The following is a 25099-nucleotide window of genomic DNA, read 5'->3' on the forward strand; positions in this document are numbered from 1 at the left end:
TTCCCTTGTGTGTTTTTTGTTGATTTTCCCTTTCTGCTTTTAATATTTTTTCTTTGTATTTAATTTTTGATACTTTGACTAATATGTGTCTTGGTGTGTTTCTCCTTGAATTTATCCTGCATGGGACTCTCTGCACTTCCTGGACTTGATTGACTACTTCCTTTCCCATGTTAGGGATGTTTTCAAATATAATCTCTTCAAATATTTTCTAAGACCCTTTTTTTTTTCTCTTTTTCTGCTGTGACCCCTATAATTCAAATGTTGGTGCATTTAATGTCCCAGAGGTCTCTGAGAGTGTCCTCAATTCTTTTCATTCTTGTTTCTTTATTCTGCTCTGTGGTATTTATTTATTTATTTTTATTTATGGAAATAAATAAAAATACCTGGAGTGATAAATAAAAAAAATACCTGGAAGTGATCTTCCAAGTCACTTTTCCATTCTTCTGTCTCAATTATTCTGCTTTTGATTCCTTCTAGAGAATTCTTAGCTTCATTTACTGTGTTGTTCATACCTGTTTGTTTTCTCTTTCATTTTTCTAGATCACTGTTTAACATTTTTTTTTAATTTTCTCCATTCTATTTCCAAGATTTTTGATCATCTTTCCTATCATTACTCTGAATTCTTTTCATGTAGAGTGTCTATTTCTTCTTCATTTGTTTGGTCTGGTGAGTTTTTACATTGCCCCTTGATGTGTTGCATATTTCTCCATCTTATTTTATTTAATTTACTTTGTTTGAGGTCTCATTTTCACAGCCTGCATGTTCATAATTCCCATTGTTTTTGGTGTCTGCCTCCATTGGGTGAGTTTGGTTCAGTGGCTTGTGTCAGTTTCCTGGTGGAAGGGACTGGTGCCTGTGTTCTGGTTGTTGGGGCTAGATCTTGTATTTCTGGTGGGTAGGGCTGCATCTGGTGGTGTGTTTTGGAGTGTCTATGAACTTAGTATTATTTTAGGCAGCCTCTCTGCTAATTGGTGGGGTTATATTACTGTCTTGCTAGTTGTTTGGCATGGGGCATCCAGCACTGGAGATTGTTGGCTGTTGGGTGGAGCTGGATCTTAGAGTTGAGACGGAGATCTCTGGGAGAGCTCTCGCCAATTGATATTACGTGGGGCCAGGTGGTCTCTTGTGATCCAATGTTCTGAACTCGGCTCTCCCACCTCAGAGGCTCAGGCCTGACAGCAGGTCAGAGCACCAATACGCTGTCAGCCACTTGGCTCAGTAGAAAAGGGAGAAAAAAAGAAAGAAAAAATAATAATAAAAAATAAAATAAAATTTGTAATATTATTAAAATAAAGTAATAAAAAAGTAATAAAAAAAGGAGAGCAAGCAAACAATAAACAAATCCACCAATGATAACAAGCACTAAAATCTATACTAAGATAAATATGAAAGTCAGAAAAAGTCAATCACAGACAGCAAACCCCAAGTCTACAGTTGCTCCAAAAGCCTACTGCCTCAACTTTGGGTTGATTTGTTTTCTATTAGTGTATTCTACAGAGGCAGGGTACCTTAAGTTGATTGTGGGGATTTAGTCCGCTGCTCCTGAGGTTATACGAAGATATTTCCCTTTCTCTTCTTTGTTCACGTAGCTCCTGGGGTTCAGGTTTGGTTTTGGCCCCATCTCTACCTGTCAGTTGCCCTTAGGCTTCTGTTCCCACCCAGACAGGATGGGGTTAAATCAGTGACTTCTTAGGGGGCTCTGGTTCACTTATGCTTGGGGGAGGGAGGGTTATGGTAGTTATAATAGGAATGTGGGGTGAGACTGCAGTGGCAGAGGCCAACATGGTGTTGTAACAGCCTGAAGCTCGCCATGTGTTCTCCCTGGGTAGTGGTCCCTGAATCACAGGAATCTGGCAGTGGTGGGCTGCACAGGCTCCTGGGGGTGGGGGGGATGTGGATAGTGACCTGTGCTTGTGCACAGGATTTTGGTGGCTACAGCAGCAGCATTAGCATTTTATGCCCGTCTCTGGTGTCCAAGCTGATAGTCGCAGCTCATGCCCATCTCTGGAGCTCGTTTAGGCAGTGCTCTGCATTCTGTGGGCAGACAGGGAAGGGATCCCCTCTCCTCACACACTGCAAAACAGTGGTCTCTTGCCTCTTAGGCAGGTCCAGAATTTTTCCCAACCTCCCTCCCAGCTAGCTGTGGTGCACTAGCCCCCTTCAGGCTGTGTTCATGCAGCCAACCCCAGTCCTCTCCCTGAGGTCTGACTTCCAAAGCCAGAGCCTCAGCTCCCAGTCCCTACCTGCCCTTGCGGGTGAGCAGACTTGCCTTTCAGGCTGGTGAGTGCTGGTCGGCTCCAATCCTCTGTGCGGGAGTCTCTCCGCTTTGCCTTCTGCTCCCCTGTTTCTGTACTCTCCTCCATGGCTCTGAAGTCTCCCCCAACCCATCCTCCACCTCTGCCAGCAAAGGGACTTCCTAGTATCTGGAAAATTTTCCTCCTTCACAGCTCCTTCCCAGACGTTCAGGTCCCATCACTATTCTTTTGTCTCTGTTTTTTTCATTTTTCTTTTGCCCTACCCAGGTACATGGGGATTTTTTTGCCTTTTGTGAAGTCTAAGGTTTTCTGCCAGTGATCAGTCAGTGTTCTATAGGAGTTGTTCCACATGTAGATGTATTTTTTTTGTATTTGTGGGGAGGAAAGTGATCTCCACCTCTTACTCCTCCACCATCTTGAATGTCCCCAGCACAACACTATTTTTAATAACAAAAAATTAAAAAAAAATCAAATGTTTATCTATTTGGGTTTGGTTGAATAAAGTAGTTTATCCACATAATTGATTATTATGGCACTGCAAAAATGAATAAGAATTGTCTCTATATACTGCTATGCAATTCTAATCATCCTCTTGTATGAAACCACAAAAGACTCTGAATAGCCAAAGTAATTTTGAGAAAAGAAAAATCCTGAAGACACCACACACCCTGATTTCAAACTATATTACAAAGCTATAATACTCAAAACATTATGGTACTGGCATAAAAACAGATACATTTATCAATGAAAGAGAATAGAGAGTCCAGAAATAAACTGATATGTGTATGGTCAATTAATTTATGACATAGGAATCAAGAATATACAATGGGGAAAGAACAGTCTCTTCAATAAACCATGTTGGGAAAACTGGACAGCCACATATAAAAGAATAAAACTGAATCACCATCTTACACCATACACAAAATATAACTAAAAATGGATTAAAAACTTAAATGTAAGATGTGAAACCATAAAACTCTTAGAAGAAAACATAGGCAGTAAGCTCCTTGACATTGATCTTGCTGATGATATTTTTGGATCTGACACCAAAAGCAAAGGCAACAGAAGAAAAATAAACAAGTGGGACTACATCAAACTAAATTGCCTGTGCAAAGCAAAGGAAAATGTGAAAAAAATAAAAATGCAACCTACTGCAAGGGAGGAAATATTTGCAAATCATGTATCTGATAATGGCTTTGTATCCAAAATACATAAAGAACTCATACAACTCAACAGCCAAAAAAATTCTGATTAAAAAATGGGCAGAAGGTCTGAATAGCCATTTTTCCAAAGAAGACATACAGATGGCCAACAGGTACATGAAAACAAGTTCAACATTTTTACTCCTCAGGAAAATGCAAACCAAAATCACAATGAGATATCACTTCACACCAGTTAGAATGGCTCTTATCGAAAAGACAAGTAATAACAAGTGTTGTCAAGGATATGGAGAAAAGGAAACACTTCTGCACTGTTGTTAGGAATATAAATTGGTCCAGCCACTATGGAAAATAGTATGGAGGTTCACATTAACTCAAAAAGATATAGGTACTCCCATTTTCATTGCAGCAGCATTATTTACAATAGCCAAGAAATGGAAATGACCTAAGTGTCCATCCATGGATGAATGAATAAAAAAGTTTATAACACACACACACACACAAAACGGAATATTATTCAGACATAAAAACAAGAACAAAATCTCACCATTTGTGACAACATGGATGGAACTTGAGGGTATGATGTTTAGTGAAATAAGTCAGACAGAAACAAATAATGTATAATCTCACTAATATGTGTTTTATTTTAAACACAAAAACAAGTTCATAAATACAGAGAAAAGATCGCTGGTTACCAGAAGTGGGGGTGGGGGCGGGGAAAATGTGTTAAGGAGGTCAAAATGTACAAACTTCTAGTTATAAAATAGATAACTCTTAGGAATGTAATGTACAGCATGGTGACTATAGATAATAATACTCTCTTGCATATTTGAAAATTTCCAGAAGAGTGAATCTTAAATGTTTTCATCACAAGAAAAAAAAAAAACTTGTAACTATATATGGTGATGGATGTTAACTAGATTTATTGTGGTGATGATTTCACAATATATGCAAATATCAAAGCATTGTTTTATACCTGAAACTAATATAATGTTATATGTCAATTATACCTCATTTAAAAGAATGAATGAGAGTTGTCTCTATATATTGCTATGCAGTGATTTCTAGGAAATATTATTAAGTGAAAACAGCAAGGTAGAGAAAATTGTGTATGATATGCTACTATATTTCAAGTAAAAGGAAGGTATGGATTCATATACATATATTAAAAAGCAATATTTTTTAATGTAAGGCTAAACAAAAAAATGAATATATGTATTAGACAGAGGAGGGGGGAGTGATATGATAGGGTAGAGGAGACAAGGATGGATGCTAGAATTCTCTGAATTTACCCAGTGTTGTAAATTTGATATGGGGACACTGGAATATATTTTGCATAACTAAAAAGCAAAATGTAATCAAAATTTTAGAAAAACACAGAGTCTAAATAAAGCTTGGTATTTCTTTAATTGAAATAAAAATGAACTGGACTGTGTAGAGTTGGTGATTTAAGTACACTGAAAGGAAATATCCTGAGTAATTTTGTAATATATCATTTGAACTGTATAACTGTAGGATATATATTGACAAAAAAATAACTAAAAATAAATCTTAATTTTTAAAGCAATCATATTACAAGTAATAATGTTGACACTGTCATTCTGAAAGTATTAGATAACATTTGAAGGTTAAAACAAATAAGTAATTATTTAGGGTTAGTGTTTTCAGCTTGAGGGAAAAAAGATTCATAAAAATAGTTGAAGAAGTTCAGTTAAAAAAAGAAAATTGTGATCCTAAATTTGATTTACAGTTATCAGTATATCTATATGTTTGTAATAACATATTTTGTCTTCAATGATGCACATTTCTTAACTCTCTCCACTGAGGCAAAAACATCAACATTAACCACCTCAGCATCAATAATCTCATAGACTGTGGTCTCTAAATACCATTTTTCACTTAAAGGAAGCATTGTCCTTGGAAAATGGCTAATCTGAGGTCTGCTGTAGGAAATGTATGAGTTTAAAATATTTTCTCATAATAGGTAAGCAAGGAAACTATTAACCACTATTGGTGTGATGTCAACATGATTTAGGAGCCCTCTCCAGCTTGAAAGAGGCTCTCTAACTGGATAAATATGGTATATTTTGAGCATTAAAAAGAAAAATGACTGCAATGATTGAAGCACATCAAATGTGTTAAAATGTATGAGTCCATGATAGTGTAATAATCTCATTGATCACCTTTGGAGGATGCTAGGGAACCAATCTTATTCTGACTCCTGACAAAGGTGGAAAAATCAAGTATTTATTCCACATCTACAATACAAGCAGTACCATCAACTCTAGTTGATGAGGGAAACTTTTCATCATAAAAGTTTTATAGCTAATAAATGAAGAAATAATAGAATTAGAATATCACCATTTTTAACCTGTAATGAAATAATAAATCTAAACAATTATGATAATGGCTTTTAATAACAGTGGGTGAAGCTCATGAGGGACTTCATATTGGGTGGATCAAACCAACACTTCAACCCATAAATCAGTCTTAACTTCCCAAGGCATTCTTTTCATCCTGATGAAGTCTGCACCATCTATAACCTCTTCCTGACAGAAATTTGAACCTGAATCTGATTAAGAACTAACCACCCATTTACAAGAAATATAAAGGACAGAAGCACCAGTTAAATAACATCATAGGAAAACAATTGGTAAAATCTAGAATGAGGGGAAATGCTTTAGGGCAAATTATCTGGTTGCTTCAACAAATTAGTTCCAAGAGAAAACATAGGGAGGGGAGAACTAGAGACATGTAAAGCAAACAACATTGTTTGGATCCTGATTTGAAGAAATAATAAAAAGAAAAAAAATTAGACAATGAATTTTTTTTAAAATAATGAGAAATATATAATTTTTTAGATATGATAAAGTTGCCATTTTTATATTTTTAATGAGGCCTTATCTTTTACATATATACACTAAAATATTTATGGATAAAATTATGTGGTATCTAAATTTGCTTCAATATAATCTCTTCTGTGTGTGGTAGGGGACATGGTGGGGATTGGAAGTGATGGATATAGCTGAAACAAAATTGGCCATGGGTGGCAAATTGTTGAAGCTGGGATATGGGTACACAGTGGTTCATTATACTATTCTCCCTACTTTTGTGTATATTCAAATTTTCCATAGTAAAATATTTTCTAGAAGAAAAGCACTTCCCAACATGAGGTATTTTTAATTCTTCCGTTTTTGCAAATATAAAAAATTTCTTTATTTACATTTCAATTTTGATCCATCTGGAATTTATTTTGGTGTAAGATTTGAAGTAGAGATACAATTTAACTTTTTTCCAGATAGCAACCCAGTTGTCTCAACATTGCTTATTGTGTGATCTATATTTTCCTCACTGATTTAAATTGTCACATTAATACTGAGCTTAAAACATTTATTTTGAGGAGCGTTTCAAACTTCCATTTCTGGCTATGGTAGAGTATCTAGTTTGGAAATACTTTTTACCCTAAAACAACTATAAAACAGAAAGAAATATATGAAATAATTTTTTCAGACTTTGGACAACAAGAGGCAAAGGACAGTGATCCCTGAAAGAAAGGAATCAAACAAGGTAAATTCCATGATCTCTCCAGCTGTCTATTTTTAAGCACTCTCTAGATGATAGCACAGGAAAGGGAAGTCCCAAAAGGGCACTGTTACCTTAGAGATCTGAGGAGACATAGATTGGAACTCTGGACTACTGCAGTGACTGGAATTTCCAGGTCAGTGTATCAGAGACAGGAGAGCCATATACAGAAAGAGCTCTGATTCAAGACCCCTTGATTCTTTGGCCTTTTTTTTTTTTTTTTTTTTTTTTTACTTTTCACTTTGACCAATACTAAATTGTGTATTTTGAAAGAACACAGTTCAGCCTCCAGGCTGAACAAGAGCACCAACTGAGGAAAGAGCAACTATTTGAAAACAATATAACTACCAGGGAGCTATGATGTGAGCAATTACCAGAGATCCCACAGGGTTGGAAAATGTGTGATTGTTGACCATTAAGAATGGAGAGACATTTTTGAACACCCTGGGAGTTCAGTAGAGACCTCAACAGGCTACACTTTATGAATACAGCTAATCTAGTTCTAGAGTGAATGCTACCCTTGGCTCACCCTAACAAAGCTTAAAAAACAAGCCTAAGAAGGGTAAAGCCAATCTGCAAATAAGTTAACTTTCTGCTAAAACAAACTTAACATTCTGTTAATGAAGATAATAAAATCCAGACATTCAACATTCAACTATGTAACAGCCATAATGTTCAACATACAAAAAAAAGTATTTGATAAGCAAAGAAGCAGAAAAAATGTGACCTATAACAAGAAAATTATTAAAAAGGAAGTGACCCAGAAATGACAGAGATGATGGAATTAGCAGATAAGGAGTTTAAAATAGCTAAGATGAACTTGTTTGAAGGTTTAAAGAAAAACTTAAACATAATGAGACCACAAATAGGGAATCTCAATGGAGAAATTAAAACTATAAAAAGGACCAAATAGAACTTCCAGGGCTAAAATATTCAATATTTGACTGGAAAAAATATCTGGGTAAGCTTAATAACAGATTATATGTAACAGAAGAAACATGACTATAATGCAATAGAAACTATCCAAACTAATGCATAACAAAAACTTATCTGGAAAATCCCCAAATATTTAGATATTAAGCCACAGACTACTAAATAGCCCATAATTCAAAGAAGATATTAAAAGAAAAATTGAGGATTAATTCAAGAAAGGGAAGAAGCAACACACCAATGCCCTCTCTCTAAAGCACAGCAATCCTTTCTCCATCCCTCTAGCCAAACTCATTTATTTATACCCAGTATCCCCCAATTACATCATTTATTCATTGTACATTCATTTAACAATTAAAGACTCAAAAGGGGCTCATTTTATGTGCCAGGTGCCTTCCTCCTCACAGCAGTGGCAGAGCAGTTTTCTTGACTGAAATTGAAGTATACTTAAGGAACAGACTGTTATTTCCAGAAGCCTAGAAAAGAGTATCAGATACTTATTCCCTCTAGTTACAACTCAGACAGAAGACACCAGCTTCAAAGTTCCTACAGTGGGATTCAGTCTATAAAGAGCTATCTTTTTCCATCCCATAGGTATCCAGTATGTTTGTCCTATATTCTTTCTGACAATTTCCATTTTTCCTCAGCTGGTTGCAGCATAGTGCTAATAAGACCAAGGTTGCAATTCAGAACTCTTAAGGTCCAACTGGTTTCCACAGGGAAACCTATCCTCATGAAAATATTCCATATTTCTAATCCCTGCCAAGTATCTTGTATTGATCTCAAGGGCAATTTAGGAAAGCATGTGAGAAAGCCTTAACACAAACCCATCATCTTTTTAAAAACAAATGTTCAAGTTTAGTTTTACTTGTTTTATATTTAGATAAAGCACCTTTCTTGTGTTTGTGCTTCCAGTTTAATAGAATTACATCTTAGATTTATTTGTTTGTGCCACTTGCACAGGAAAGTCTAACTGTAGAAGCTTGTCTCAGCACAACAACTTGTGGGGGGGGGGAAATAGGTAGACAATATTAATTTAACTTTGCAGTTAGCATAATTACAGGGCTTGTCGTTTACAGTTTACATACATTTGCTCATATGATCCTCTCAGCAACCTTGTGAGGAAGCCATTGTTATCCCTTTTCTTCACAGTTGAATAAACAGAGGCTTTGAAATGCTAAATGACTTCCCTTAATATTATTGGTAGCCAAGTGCCAGAACCTGGTGTTGAGCCAAAATCTGCTAACATCAAGTTTGTTGCTCCTTTCTTTAGCATTTTACACAGTTTATTTCTTGTCTCTCTAAAATTTGAAAAGCTACTGTCTATTTTGAAATGCTTTATATTCCAGGAAAATGTAGGTCATAAAACTGAAACTTTATCTTCCCTGTGTTCAACATTAAACAATGTATTTTCCAGTTATGTGAAACTTTCAATTTCCAAAACTTTTTTTATATAAGCCCTTGACCTATCCACATCCAACTTATCCTTTAACACTCACTGCAATTCCATCTACATTAAATATCCTTCCCTAACAACTTAAGTTCACAATAGGCTCTTCATTTTTTAAGCCCTAGATTAAAAGCAGTTTTTATTTTTTAGTTGGCATTGAATAATAGATTATCTTGTAATGCTTTGTAACTTTTCATGCACACGTTTTACACCCCCACAAGACTAAGCTCCTTTACGATAGCAGGAGCACACCAAGGTAGTATTGTGGGAATAGTCCATCTCCAATTCAGGCAATAAGGAAGTGCATTTTCTGTAGAAAATTTTAAATGACATTACAATGAAGTCAATTAATTATTTTCAATGATGCCAAAGATGAATTTCTCTGTGCACATAATGTCATACCAATTTTGCCTATATGCTGAGGCATATGTGATTTACATCAGGTCATTGCTCAGGAAGAAAATAAGGTATTCATCCAGCCTAAAATAAAATAATGAGTATTTTTTAAAGCACAGTCATTAATTTATATTCTTATTGCTCACTTCCTAGTGAAACTGTGGGTATTATTTTTTCTTAAATTTAATTTAATTTTTAATAATACTGGGAAGCTCCCCTTCCTCACACACTATTTAGCCTTGGTCAAGCTAACATAATAGTGGATAAATACTATTATGGTTATTATCATCATTATAATTATTATAGCTAGCATCTATTGAATGCTTTCTCTGCATCATGCATATTATCTCTGCAACAATCCAATTAGGAGCTACTATCATTATCCTGCATATTAAAAAATGAGAAAAATAAGGCTCAGAGGGATTAAATTATATGTCCAATGTAACATAGCCAGTAAGGATTGGAGCCAGAGTTTGGACCAAGAAATCTGATGCAAGAGCCTATGAGTTAGCCTGTACACTACACTGCTTCTCTGCCATTGTACCTACTCTTTCACTATCAAATCCTACGATTTTTACTTCAATCATTTTTAGTTCATACCAGTATCCTTTAGGCCCTTGCAATAACAACTAAATGTTTATTGTATCTTTAAAAAAATTTATCTTTATCAATATCTTAGACTCATATTTTCCAGTTTATGAAATCTTGTGCCACATCCATTCTTGTTTCACTTGTACATATAATTACAATGATCTTACTATTACAGCAATGCTGTATTAGTCAGGGTTTGATCATAGAAACTGAACCACCACCAGTAAATTTTATATATATATTTATGTATATATATATATATATATATATATATATATATATATATATATATATATATATATATAAGATCAAGGCACCCAAGATCCCAAGATGTCTGTTCCCTTGCTGTCTGTACATCCTGCACTCCACCATTCCCTGTTTCACCGACACCCTACTCACATAACTGACCTTCCCCCTTAATCATAGTGCCTAATCAATAAATACCTATATGCTTGCCCCACCCCACCCCAACCCCAGCTAGTGATTGTTCTGATCTTTACATCAGAATGGTTCCCCTTTGATAGTTCAACAAAGGGAAGACCTCTGCCCCAGGAAGGTACTTAGTCCAAAGGGCTAAGAGGAGCTAAGAGAGCTGAAACCGATGAGCCAATCTGATGTTAATTCCCCCTATACCTGGTAGTCTCCCTATTGCCTCCAGGAGTGAAGGCTATCGCCTTGTCCTGCCTGCCTTCTGACGCACAGGGTAGGGTGTCGCTCCGGGACCTTGCTTCAGATGTGTAAGGTCCCCCATCCATTAAACCATTGATGTCTCTGTTGCTGATTCTGGGCTCTTTCTTCGATCTTGAAGCTGGGCAAGTACAGGCCTTGTAGGCCCATGGGTGCATCTCAACCATATATATATATATATATATATATATATATATATATATATATATTTATTTATTTATTTATTTTTGACCTATACATTTGCAATTGTGGAACCTTATTAAACAGTCTCTTTAAGTCTGTTGATTTTACATTTGGTGCTGGAACTTGTAATCTGCAGGGAAGGCAGCTGAGAAGGGGATGAATGTGAAGTGAGAGAGAGCAAGGGGAAGCTGGAACCCATGAAGATGGACCAAATCTCATGTTGGTCTCTCGACTGCTTCCAATTTCAATGATGTGGGGTATAATGCAAAAGAAATTGGTACCCTTCATCAAGTAACTAAATACTCATCTTGCCCAGTGGTCACAGAACTTTGAGGATCCAGGGGGAGGAGAAACAGCTGAAGGCCCACTCCTGCCCCCTGTCAAAATGATTAGTCAGTAGATAAGCAACAACATGTATGAACTGCAACAACATGTATGAACTGCCACAACAGCTGGTACCCCTGCATCAATCTTCCAAACATAAAAGTACTTTGAAAAAAAAAAAAGTACTTTGGCTGCTATTTTATTCCCGCCTTCCAAATCTATCTCACACAAAATGACTTGCGACTCTTGCTAACTCACAACTATGCAGGAAAGGAAATTCTAGGGCACGTAATTCCAGCTTAGCTAAGTTGACACAATACTACTCCACTACAAATGCTACTCATAAGGTAACAAAACCAAAAGAGAGTTAGAATCTGGATCCTTGATGACAACATTGAGCACACCCTGGACTCTTCCTGACTCTGAACCTCTGGCTATGAGAGATTATTATTTAAGTTGGATTGTCTGTTCTTGTTATTGAATGCATCCTGATACACGATGCATCATGTCAGGAGAGACTAACATTCACTCATTCACTGTTGTATAGTAGGATGTAAGAGAACTGAACATAGGGAAAGGAGTTTTTATGAAATATAATGGGAAACAGAAGAGAAATTAGGGTAAAGTCTAGAACATGAAGATTTTTTTGAAAGCTCTGAAATATCAGTAGGCATCCTCAGATAGGAAGGCATTAAGGATAAGTCACCTATTTCCTGCTTTGACAGGAAGTCAACTCAGATGGCAGAGAAGGAATGTTTTAAATTGTTTTCTTACACACATTTGTTTCAGAGCACATATTCTTTGCAGCCTGATGTTTTTGATTTTTAAAATGCACTTCACTAGCTCACATTGTGAAACTAGGAAAGAAGCACCAAAAAAACATTTTATGTATGACTCCCTGGGGAAGAGTAAATACAGCATTGGAATCCACTTTAGTGCAGTCATGTGACACAAACTGAAGTTTTCTTTTACCGAATTAAAAGAAAAATGAGGGACTTTGTTTTTCCCTAAATGTACCAGAGTGCAAGATAATCTTCTTCACTACATAAACTTGTCTCTAATATACAGCCTCCCTTCAGGCTTCCAATGACCTAATTATTCAAATCTGTACAATAGCACATTCTGTGAGATGATTTTGGAAAAGTAACAAGGAAAATATATGTACCAAATTATATTTGACGGAGTGTAAGCCTAGAGGAACTGTTTGTATAACTTACTTGTGTCTTTTGAAACCATATTCATGGTATTATCTTATTTTCTATTATCTAAGTGTACAAATATAACATGCTCATTCTAGATATATGGCTATATTTTGAAAAGAATACCCAGATTAATACTAATCCCACAAACACATGGCTGATAAGAATTTAAACTGGCAGAAGAGCTCACTTAAACTCTTTCACAAACTAATGTCAATAGTTCTGTATAAATGGCTTTTTTGGTAGTTAAAGTGCTTATAATAGTGGTACTTCTATTCTCAGGCATACCTATTAGTCTTCGAGGCAAAGAAAGAATCTGAGATTCATTGTTTTCTATAAACTGTTTCAAAACCACTTACTCAAAAGAAAAAAATTGATATTAAACTTTTTTTCATAAGAAATTACCAGATTTTGTGTTATGAAGTCACCTTTGGCTCATTATTACCAGTGATTTTCAAGTCCCATGGATTGGTTGTAAAGTGGTAAGCAACACTGGATTGAAGGGTAGTTTGTGTTGGGCAATCATTAATCATGACTGACTGCGTCAAAGTGCTATGTGACATAACTTCTCAAGGTACCTTTAAGCATTACATTTTTGTAGAGTTTTATAAGGTTAGAAATATATGGAAATTGGGTAGGGAGTGGGGAAGTGGGGGATCAGTAGAAGAGAGTCTTTAATAAAAGGTAAAAGATGGTTAGATTTGAACCAACAACCCACATATGGTCACTATATATTTCCATGTGACATGCTTCAAGATATGTTTGAAATTTTAGAGAAAAAAGAGAATATAAAAACCACTTGGGCTTCCCTGGTGGTGTAGTGGTTGAGAGTCTGCCTGCCGATGCGGGGGACACGGGTTCATGCCCCGGTCCGGGAAGATCCCACAGGCCCCGGAGCGGCTAGGCCCGTGAGCCATGGCCACTGAGCCTGCGCGTCCGGAGCCTGTGCTCTACAACGGGAGAGGCCACAACAGTGAGAGGCCCGTGTACCGCAAAAACAAACAAACAAACAAACAAAAATAATACAAAAAGCCACTCAACCCCTAAAGTGTTTGCCTGGACACAAAATAACCCATAGGTATTTTCTAATCCTTAAAATATTCAGTTAAGACATTGAACCATCCTTAGCAAACTTCACTTTTGAATATGAGTCTCCTTCTTGCTAAAGCTAAGGTCTGGTTTGAAACTCAACTTGCTGTGCCCAAGAGTAAAGTAATACTTTAAACAAAAACAACAAAATCCTGCTACACTTTGAGGGAAAAACATGAATGCTATACTTTGTAAAAAGCTTCATTGTAAAGTCAGGTACACTGAAGTAATAAACTTTAAATCTTTCTCTTATCTCCTGCTAAGGCTGCTCTTTTGTGGCCACCATATTAAAACTTTCAGTTTGTGGTACAAACTCAGTTGTCTCTTCAACCCTGCAAAATTTAAAATCCCAAGACTCTTGTCAACTTACATCATAAACTTCATCAAGAGTTCCTTCTTTAGCAGAGCTTCACTCTTAACAAATGCTAGAGTGGCTAGCTCCAGTTTGAGTTCATCTATGTCAGGCGAGGACTTTGCTAAAAGTGGCAAAAAAGATCCTGGCATATGCAAACCACAACTTTTTCTTACTATTCCATCTAATAATACAGTCTCAGTTGTCACATGGTCTAATTCCCAAGGAAAAACAGGCAACTGATTAACCAAATGCTTTGTCACTGCTTTACAGGGCTTTCCAGTCTACAAACCTGCTAAATTAATATATAGCTCCACAGTTCTTCCATTGAGCCAATTCTATATTTAGGTTCTGTTACTTGATGCATTCCATTTACAAATGCCAAAATCTGTATCAGGTAGAATTTGTTCATGTGTATAAAACAAAACTATAAAATAAGTGGCTTAAATAAAATAACTCTCTCTCAAGAGTTCAGAGATAGGTTGCCCTTGGCTGATTTGATGGCTTTACAACTACCCAGGACTCACATTCCTGCTCTCATTCTGCTCTACTAGCCATAACTCTAACATTGATCCTCAAGTGTGCTTCATAGTCCCAGATGGCTGTGAGAGATGCAGCCATCACATGGGCATTTAAGGCAGGAAGAAGGAAGTAGAAGAGGAAGGGGAAAAGATGCAAATACAAGTCAACACCCTTTAAGGAGCTTTAAAGAAACCCCAAACCAACAACTTCCACTTATTTATCATTGTCATTCCCTGTTGCAAGAGAGACTGGATAAGAAAATCTTTACTCCAACACATTTTCTTCTAGAATATAAACAGCATACTGTGTATTCAGAAGGAAAAAAATGGATACTAGGTAGTCTCAGTCCAGCAGTCTCTGCCATAGAGCATACCTTCCAGAATCCACAAATATCGACTGCAGATAGAATAAAGATATAAACTTTATTTAAAAGCCTATAACATTATTTGAAAAATATTTAGGAAAAAATCATTATAATCTTCTGATAGAAGGTATAATTCAGCAAAATACAAAACAAAGGATATATAAAAGAATGAAGGACAAGGTTAACTACATAAAATTGAAACAAAAAAAGCAAAATAATCTGTATGCCAAAATACACTGTACACAAATTATAAGGTAAGTATCAGACTGAGAGAAAATATTTGCAGCATATATAACAGATAAAGGATTAAAATTCAAAATACATAAAGAATTCTGACAAAACATCCAAAAGGAAAAAAAAGTGGTCTAAAAAGTCAACAGCCTTTTCGGAGAAGAGGAAACATGTATGGCCACTGAACATGAAAGACGCTTAACCATACAGTAATTAGGGGAATGAAAATGAAAAGAATGAGATACAGTTTCAAATCCATCATTTGGCAACAAGTAAAAATGGTTTAATATTAAAATTCAGTATAGTGTGGACAAATATGCACTCTTACATGCTTTTCTGGAGGATGATTTGGCAGGATCTATCAGAATTTCAAACGTACACACTCTCTAGGCAAGCAATTCCAATTCTAATTATCTCTGGTAGAGATATACTTGTGTGTATGTGAAAAGATGTGTGTACAAGAAGGTGTCAAAATCCCAATAAAAATGTTTACCAGTAGGAAAGAAGATAATGCTAAATAAATGATAGTAACTACTACTATGGAATTCGACACAAGACTTAAAACAAATGAAGCAGTTTTATATGTATGGAATGGTTACAAGTTAGGACCAATTTGGAGACAAATGATATCTTTACTATGTTGAGTCTTCTGATCCATGAACAGGTTATGTCTCTCCATTTATTTAGGTCTTATTTGATTTTATTCAGAAGAATTTTATAATTCCTAACATACAGATCCTTTACATGTTTTGTTAAGTATATACCTAAGTATTTCAATTTGGAGGAAACATTGTAAATAGTATTATGTTCTAAATTTTGCTTTGCTCAAGTTCATTGTTAGTGTATAAGTATTTTACATTTTTAGTGTTAACTACCTAACTTAATGTATAAGTATTTATACACGGTTAGTGTCCAAACAGTTGGTTTTTTGTGTGTTGATTTTGTATCTTATGAACTTGAGGAACTTTTAGTTTTTAGAGTTCTTTGTATATTTTTGTTGTTGGTTCTTTGGGATGTTTTATGAAAGTAATTATCTCATCTGCAAATAGGAACAGTTTTATCTCGTTCTTTCCAATCTTTTTATTGCCTTTTTGTAATAGCTAGAACTTCCAGAACTATGTTTAATGAGAGTAATGAGATGGAAATCCTTTCCTTTTATTCTGATTTTAGGGGGAAAGCATTCAGTATGTCACCAAAAGCATGATGTTAGCTATATATACAGTTGTAAGTTCTTATAAGTTGAGGCTGTTCCATTCTCCTGATTTGTTGAGAGTTTTTAACATGAATGGGTATTGGATTTTATCTAATGCTTTTTCCACAACAATTGATATGATCATATGATTTTTCTTCTTTAGCCTGTTGATATGTTAGATTATATTGATTGATACAATTGATATCAATTACAGTAAGAGACTTGCATATCTAAAATAAATCCCACTTGGTAATGGTATATAAGTCTTTTTATACATGACTGGATTCAGTTTATGTTATTTTGTTGAGGAATTTTAAATCTACTTTAATGAGAGATATTTGTCTAAATTTCATTGTATTTTATTGTACTGTCTTTGTCTAATTTGATATTGTGGTGGTACTGTCCTCATAAAATAAGTAGGGAAGTGTTCCATTCTCTTCAATACACTGAAAGAGATTGTGTAATTTTGATATTAATTCTACTTTACATTTTTGGTAGTATTCTTCACTGAAACCATCTGGGTCTGAAAACCTATTTGGGGGGAGCTTTATAATTACCAATTTCATTCTTTAAATATTATAGAACATTCACACTATCTGTTCCATTTTAGCAGCCTGTGGTTTTTGAGAAAAAGGGTCTATTTCTTCTGTGTTATTGACTTCATTTTCCTGAATTTTTCATAGTATTTGCTTTTTTATTATCCTTTTAACTATTGCAGGATTACTAATGAAATCCCCTATTACATTGATGTTATTAGTTATTTGTGTCTTGTCTCATTTTTGTCAATCTTACCAAGACATTCATGAATTTTGCTGATATTTTTAAAAGATCTACCTTTTCATTTCACTAATTTCCTCTATTGCTCCTCTTTTTTCAAATTCATTGATAACATTGTTTATTTTATTTTTTTGCGGTACACGGGCCTTTCACTGTTGTGGCCTCTCCCGTTGCGGAGCACAGGCTCCGGATGTGCAGGCTCAGCGGCCATGGCTCACAGGCCCAGCTGCTCTGTGGCATGTGGGATCTTCCCAGACCGGGGCACAAACCCATGTGCCCTTCATCGGCAGGCGGACTCTCAACCACTGCACCACCAGGGAAGCCCTGCTTATTTTTAATATAGCCATTCTCCTACTTGATCTGATTTTATTGCTCTTAAATAGGAACTCATTAATACCATCCCAGATATTTCAAATGTTGTATTTTCAGTATTTAGCCTTAATGCAAGTGGACTAAACACTCCCACCAAAGTGCAGTAATTGGCAGAATGGATACAAAAACATGATCCAGCTATATCCTGTGTACAAAAACACTTTAAAAGTAAGAACACAATTAGGTTGAATATAAAAGGATCAAAATAAATACACTATTCAAACAGCAAAAGAGAGTTGCTGTGAGGAAAACATAGGAAGAACACTCTTTGACATAAATCACAACAAGATCTTTTTTGATCCACCTCCTAGAGTAATGAAAATAAAAACAAAAATAAACAAATGGGACCTAATGAAACTTAAAAGCTTTTGCACAGCAAAGGAAACCATAAACAAGACGAAAAGACAACCCTCAGAATGGGAGAAAATATTTGCAAACGAATCAACGGACAAAGGATTAATCCCCACAGTATATAAACAGTTCATGCAACTCAATATTAAAGAAACAAATAACCCAATCCAAAAATGGGCAGAAGACCTAAACAGACATTTCTACAAAGAAGACATACAGATGGCCAAGAAGCACATGAAAAGCTGCTCAACATCACTAATTATTGGAGAAATGCAAATCAAAACTACAATGAGGGGCTTTCCTGGTGGCGCAGTGGTTGAGTCTGCCTGCCGATGCAGGGGACACGGGTTCGTGCCCTGGTCCGGGAAGATGCCACATGCCGTGGAGCGGCTAGGCCTGTGAGCCATGGCCACTGAGCCTGCACGTCCGGAGCCTGTGCTCTGCAACAGGAGAGGCCACAACAGTGAGAGGCCTGTGTACCACAAAAAAAAAAAAAAAAAAAGAAAAAAAAAAGAAACCTACAATGAGGGATCACCTCACACTAGTTAGAATGGGCTTCATCAGAAAATCTACAAACAACAAATGCTGGAGAGGGTGTGGAGAAAAGGGAACCCTCTTGCACTGTTGGTGGTAATGTAAATTGATACAGCCACTATGGAGAACAGTATGGAGGTTCCTTAAAAAACTAAAAATAGAATTACAATATGATCTAGCAATCCCACTACAGGGCGTATACTCAGAGAAAACCATAATTCAAAAAGACACATGCACCCCAATGTTCATTGTAGCACTATTTACAATAGCCAGGTCATGGAAGCAACCTAAATGCCCATTGATAGACGAATGGATAAAGAAGTTGTGGTACATATATACAATGGAATATTACTCAGCCATAAAAAGAAACAAAATTGAGTAATTTGTTGAGATGTGGATGGATCTAAAGACTGTCATACAGAGTGAAGTAAGTCAGAAAGAGAAAAACAAATATTGTATATTAACACATGTATGTGGAACCTAGAAAAATGGTACAGATGAACTGGTTTGCAGGGCAGAAGTTGAGACACAGATGTAGAGAACAAACGTGTGGACACCAAGGGGGGAAAACCATGGTGGGGTGGTGATGGTGGTGTGCTGAACTGGGTGATTGGGATTGACATGTATACACTGATGTGTATGAAATTGATGACTAATAAGAACCTGCAGTATAAAACAAACAAACAAACAAACAAAAAAGAGAGTTGCTGTAGCTAAACTAATATTGACAAAATCATTTTTAAGACAAAAAAGTTTACTAGGGACAAAGAAAGAACTTTGTAGTAATAAAAGGATCAATTGAACAGGAATAGAAGGCAATTTTAATAATATATGCACCTAACAACAGAGGTCCCAAATACATGAATCAAAAAACTGACATAATTAAGGGGGAAAATAAGCAACTTAAAAATAATACTTGGAAACCTCAATATCCCACTTTCAATAATGGATCTAAGAACTAGACATAGGTTCAACAAGTAAATAGAAGACTTGAGCAATACTATACCACCTAGACTTAATAAATGTCTATAGAACCCTCCACCAAACAACAGCAGAATACAAATTCCATGAAACAGTCTCCAGTATGGTCAATATGGTAAGCCACAAAAAAGCCTTAATTAACATAAAAGAATTGTACTCATTAATAAAAAACATACTCTCTGACTACAGTGGAATAAAATTTGAAGACAGTAAGAGAAGGAAATGGGGGAAATTCACAAATATGTGGAAATTAAGCTACACACGCTTAAGCAAAAATTGGGTCAAAAAGAAACCATAAGGAAAATCAGAAATTACTTTGAAGTGAGTAAAAAATGTAACAAAGCATACCAAAATTTATAGACTGCAGCTGAAGCTGTGCTTAGATGGAAATTTTGAGGTGTAAATGACTATACTATAAAACCAAAGGCCTCAAATTAATATCCTAGCCTCACACTTTATTGAACTAGAAGAAAAGAGTAAACCAAACAAAAAGCAAGCAGCAAGAAGAAAAATTTGAAAATAGAGCAGAAATTAAAGAAATTAAACAAAACAATGAAATTAAAAGTTGTTTTTTAAAAAACATCAACAAAATTGACAAAACTGTAGCTAGATTGACCAAGAAAAAAAGAGAGAATAAAATTAATAAAATCAAGCATGAAAGAGGGACATAAACCTTATCAACTTGTAAAAATTTAAAAAGGGTTATATGGGAATACTAAGAACAACCATATGCTAACATACAATGGACAAACTCCTAGAAACATTTAAAATAGAATGGACAATAAATAGCAAGACAAAGATCAAATTATTGAACAAATTATTGATTTTTTTAAAGTTCTATAAAGAAAAGCCTGGACAAATGTCTTCACTGGTGAATTCTACCAAACATTAAAAAAAAATTAGCACCAATTCTTCACAAATTGTTCCAAAAAAGTAGAGATGGAGGGAATAGCTTTCAATACTTTCTATGAGGCCACTATTCCCCTAATGCCTGGAGAAAATGCTAGCAAAACAAATCCAACAGCCTATAAAATAGACTATATGCAATGTTCAAGTGGAATTTACCCCAGGAATGCAAAGACAGTTTAACATCTGAAATCAATCAACATAATATACCAAATTGATAAATGATAAAAACTACATGATCATCTCAATACATGCAGAAAAAGCATTTAACAAAACTCAAAACCCTTTCAGTTAAAAACAACAACATAGGGCTTCCCTGGTGGTGAAGTGGTTGAGAGTCCGCCTGCCGATGCAGGGGACACGGGTTCGTGCCTTGGTCCAGGAAGATCCCACATGCCGCAGAGCGACTAGGCCCGTGAGCCATGGCTGCTGAGCCTGTGCGTCCGGAGCCTGTACTCCACAACGGGAGAGGCCACAACAGTGAGAGGCCCGCGTACCGCAAAAAACAAACAAGCAAGCAAACAAACAAAAAACATGATATAGGATAGAATGCAGAAAGAAGTTTTACAATCAGATAAAGGGCATCTATGAATTTCTGAGTCATGAGGTAATCTTATGTTTGATTATTTAAGAAGCTGCAAAAATGTTTTCCACAGTGTTTGTGCTACTTTACTTTCCCACCAGTAATGTATGAGGGTTCCATTTTTTCCACATCCTGTTCAACATTTGTTATTTCCACTTTTTTAAATTATACCTACCCTAGTGGGAATGAAATATTAACTCATGGTTTGATTTGCATTTCCCTGATAGACAATGATGTTGGTCATATTTTCATGCATTTATGGGCCATTTACATATCTGGAGAAATATCTATTCAAATCCTTTTCCCATTTATTAATTGGGTTGTCTTTTCATTATTGAGCTGAAAGTATCTTATGCATGTTCTGGACACTAGACCCTTACCAGATATATGATTTCAAATATTATTTCCATTTTCTGGGATGTGTTTTCTCTTTCTTTTTAGTGTCCTTTGAAGCATAATTATTTATTTTTATTTCAATGAGGTATAATGTACCTATTCTTACTTTTCTTGCTCAGGCTTTATGCATCATATTTCAGAAACCATTGCCTAATATAAAGTCACAGAGATTTACTCCTCAGTTTTGTTCTGAAGGTTTTATAGTTGGAGCCCTTACATTTAGGTCTTTTATGCACTCTGAGTTAATTTTTTTATAGGGTATAAGGTATTATTTTTCTTGAGAACCTCCAGTTGTCTTAGCACCATGGTTTGGAAAAGACTATTATTCCTTTTTATTGCATCGTCTTGGCACCTTGTCAAAAATCAATTTATTATACTTGTATGGTTTGCTTCTGGTCTTTTAATTCTATCCCATTCATCTATATGTCTATCCTTATGCCAATATCACATTGTCTTGATTACTGTGGCTTCACATGAAATGTTGAAATTGGGAAGTGTGAGTCCTCCAACTTTGTTCTTTTTTGAAGATTATTTTGGATGAGTCCTTTGTATTTCCATATGAATTTCAGAATGTCAATTTCTACAAAAAAAAAGACAGGATTTTGATAGGGATTATGGTGAATATGTAGATCAGCAATGCCATCTTTAAAATACTGAAACTTCCAATTCATGAACACCAAATATCTTCCTTTTATTTAGGTCTTTGATTTCTTTTAATAATGGTTTATAGTTTTCTGTCTACAAATCTTGCACCTGTTTGGTTACTTGTATTCCTAAATAATTTATTCTTTTTGGTGATATGGTAAATGTAATTAGTTTTCTTAATTTAATCTTCTGATGGTACAATACTTGTTTATGGAAATACAGTAGATTTTTATAGTGATTTATCCTGCAACCTCACTGAACTCATTTATCATTCGTTCTAATTTTTTGTATGTGGATTCTTTAGTATTTTCTACATATAAAATCATGTCATCTGCAAATAATGGTTTTATTTCTTTCTTTTCAATCTGGATGACTTTGATCTCATTTTTGTGCCTGACTGCCTTGGCTAGAGCTTTCAGGACAATTTTGAATAGAAGTTGCAATAATGAAAATTCTTGTCTTCTTCTTGATCTTAGGGGGACAGCTTTTACTCTTTTACCATTAAGTATGATGTTTGCTATAGATTTTTTTGTAGCTGCCCTTTATCAGATTGAGGAAGTTCCCTTCTATTCCTAGACTGTTGAGAGTTTACGTATGAATAGGGGACTGGTTTTGTTTGAATGCTTTTCTGCATCTACTGAGGTGGGCATGTGCTTTTTTTCTTTTTTTTTCTATTAATATGTTGTATTACATCGATTAATTTTTCTATGTTGAAAAAAATCTTGTATTCTTGGAACCAATTACCTTCATTCATTGTTTAAATCCTTTTAATACAATACAGGATTTGACTTGCATCAAATCTTACATCAAACTTGTATAAATTCTGTAAGATACATTGTTCTATATTAAAGAATTCTATAAGATGTCATTCTATATATTTGTATTGTGTCTACTCTGTTGATGTTCTTAAAGACATTAGTTATCATATTATTTATTGCTTTCTTCATAAGAATTTTCAGCATAAGTTTCTTCTTATCCTTAATGTCAAGAATATGTGTGCATTTTCCTGAGCCACTGGTTTATTTTTATCTTACAGACACTATGAACTATGATTTGGTTTCCTCAGCAAGTGTATGGGATCTAATGGCATGTACTTTTCATATTAGCCTCCTTTCTAGATATATTTTATTTTCTGACCTTGTTTAGCTTTTTCTTTGTTGTATACTTATAATCTGTTATTTTTGCTATTTTTTATTATCTTATAAGTGGACCAAAGTCGTCTTTTGGTGCAAGATGAGAAATAAATATTACATGTAAATTGCCTACTTTTTATCTCCTATTGTGACTCAAAGATACCTTTCATTATGTCCAAAACTGAACTTATGATCTATCTCTATGCAATCTGAAAATAGTTTTTCTTATCTCAGTGTACTGTATTTTAATTGGGCAAAATTTTAAAGCACAAGTCATCTGTGACAAGCTTCTTCTTCCTCATTTCCTCTCCCCAAAATACCATCAAGTTCTGTAGATTTTGCATCTTAAATATCTCAAATAGGTTCACTTTTATCCATCTTCAACTGTAAAATATTTCCAGGCTATTATCTTTTCCAACTGGACTACTGCATTAGTCCTCTGACTGATATAATTGCATCTACTCTTTTCCCTCTCCAATCTATTCTCTGTATCTGTAAAGATTGTTACAAAATGCAAATTTGTTGTCACCCAGTTGCTGAAAATGTTGTAATGACTTTAATTCTCTCAGAAAAAAAAAACTTAGCATTGGCCTACAGATCCTACATAGTCTAGCCTTTACCTCTCCTTGCACCACATTCTGCCCTGTTCTTCTTGTTAGGGTCATGCTGGTTTTCTCTCAGTTTTTCATATATGCCACAGGCCTACACATCTGCTTTCTTCTCTGCTTAGAAATATCCCAAACCACCCCTCCCCACTGACATACAAACTCACTCTATTTAATCATCAGCTCCTCATTGAAATCTTCCTTGACCTTATTGACTAGATTAAATCATTTTTTTATGTGATTTCATAGTAACCTGTATTTCTCCTTCATGGCATTTGACACAGCTTAATTTAGTTTTGTTTGTGTGGTTATTTGATGGAGGCTTCTCTCCCCTCTCTACAACTAGCTTAGAGAGAGAGAGAGAGAGAGAGAGAGAGAGAGGGAGAGAGAGAGAGATTCTATAACTGTGTAACTGTTCATATATTTAATCCAGATGACATATGTAATATTGATATTCCCTGTTCTAGAATCTATGTGATGATTTATTTGTAATAGCCAAGAGGATTTTAAGGTTGTTTCTAGAATCACACTGTTGATCAGAGCAATGCTGTCAAATAGAACTTTCTTCAATGATGGGAATGGTATATACCTGTGCATCCAACAGAGTAGCTAGTAGCTACATATAGTTTTTGAGCAAATAAAATGCAGATGATGTGGCTGAGGAACTGAATTTTAATTTTATTTCATTTTCATTAGTTTATATTTAAGTAGATACATGTGGCTAGTGATCATTGTGTTAGAGAGAGCAGCTCTGTCCAGAGATCAATTTTGAGGAAAAAATTTTGTTAAAAAAGCTTAGGGTGTGTCCCTATGTTTAGACAAATTATCTTCTAAGCTCTCAGACTCATCATATTCCATTAGCTAAACAGAATATTATGCAATTCTAAAGGTTTTTGGAAGTTATCATTCGATCTGAGGAGCAAGGGTAAAGTAGAAGCCAAGTGGTTGGGAGTCTAAATTATCCCCCACTTTCCCATTTTCCATCTTCAACAAAACAGCACAATTTTATGTATTTAGTAAATTAATTTTTTACTCAACTTTTTACTTGAATAAAGATTTTCTCCAATTAAAATCTTTTGGAAACTGCTACCTCGGCCAATAGATTTTATCTTTTTTCAGGAACAGCATGCACTATCTATCCAGTATGTCCCTGTGCATGTTTATAGGAAGAGAAAATTGTTGTCCATGTAGAATGATATGAGAGGCATAAGAAGGTCTCTCTACCTCCAAGTGTTTCTCTCACTCACCTACTATAGTACATAATAATATATGTATATAATGCATACAAATATATGTATGTAGAATATGA

Source organism: Stenella coeruleoalba (genome assembly GCF_951394435.1).
Source record: "Stenella coeruleoalba genome assembly, chromosome: X".
NCBI lineage: Eukaryota > Metazoa > Chordata > Mammalia > Artiodactyla > Delphinidae > Stenella > Stenella coeruleoalba.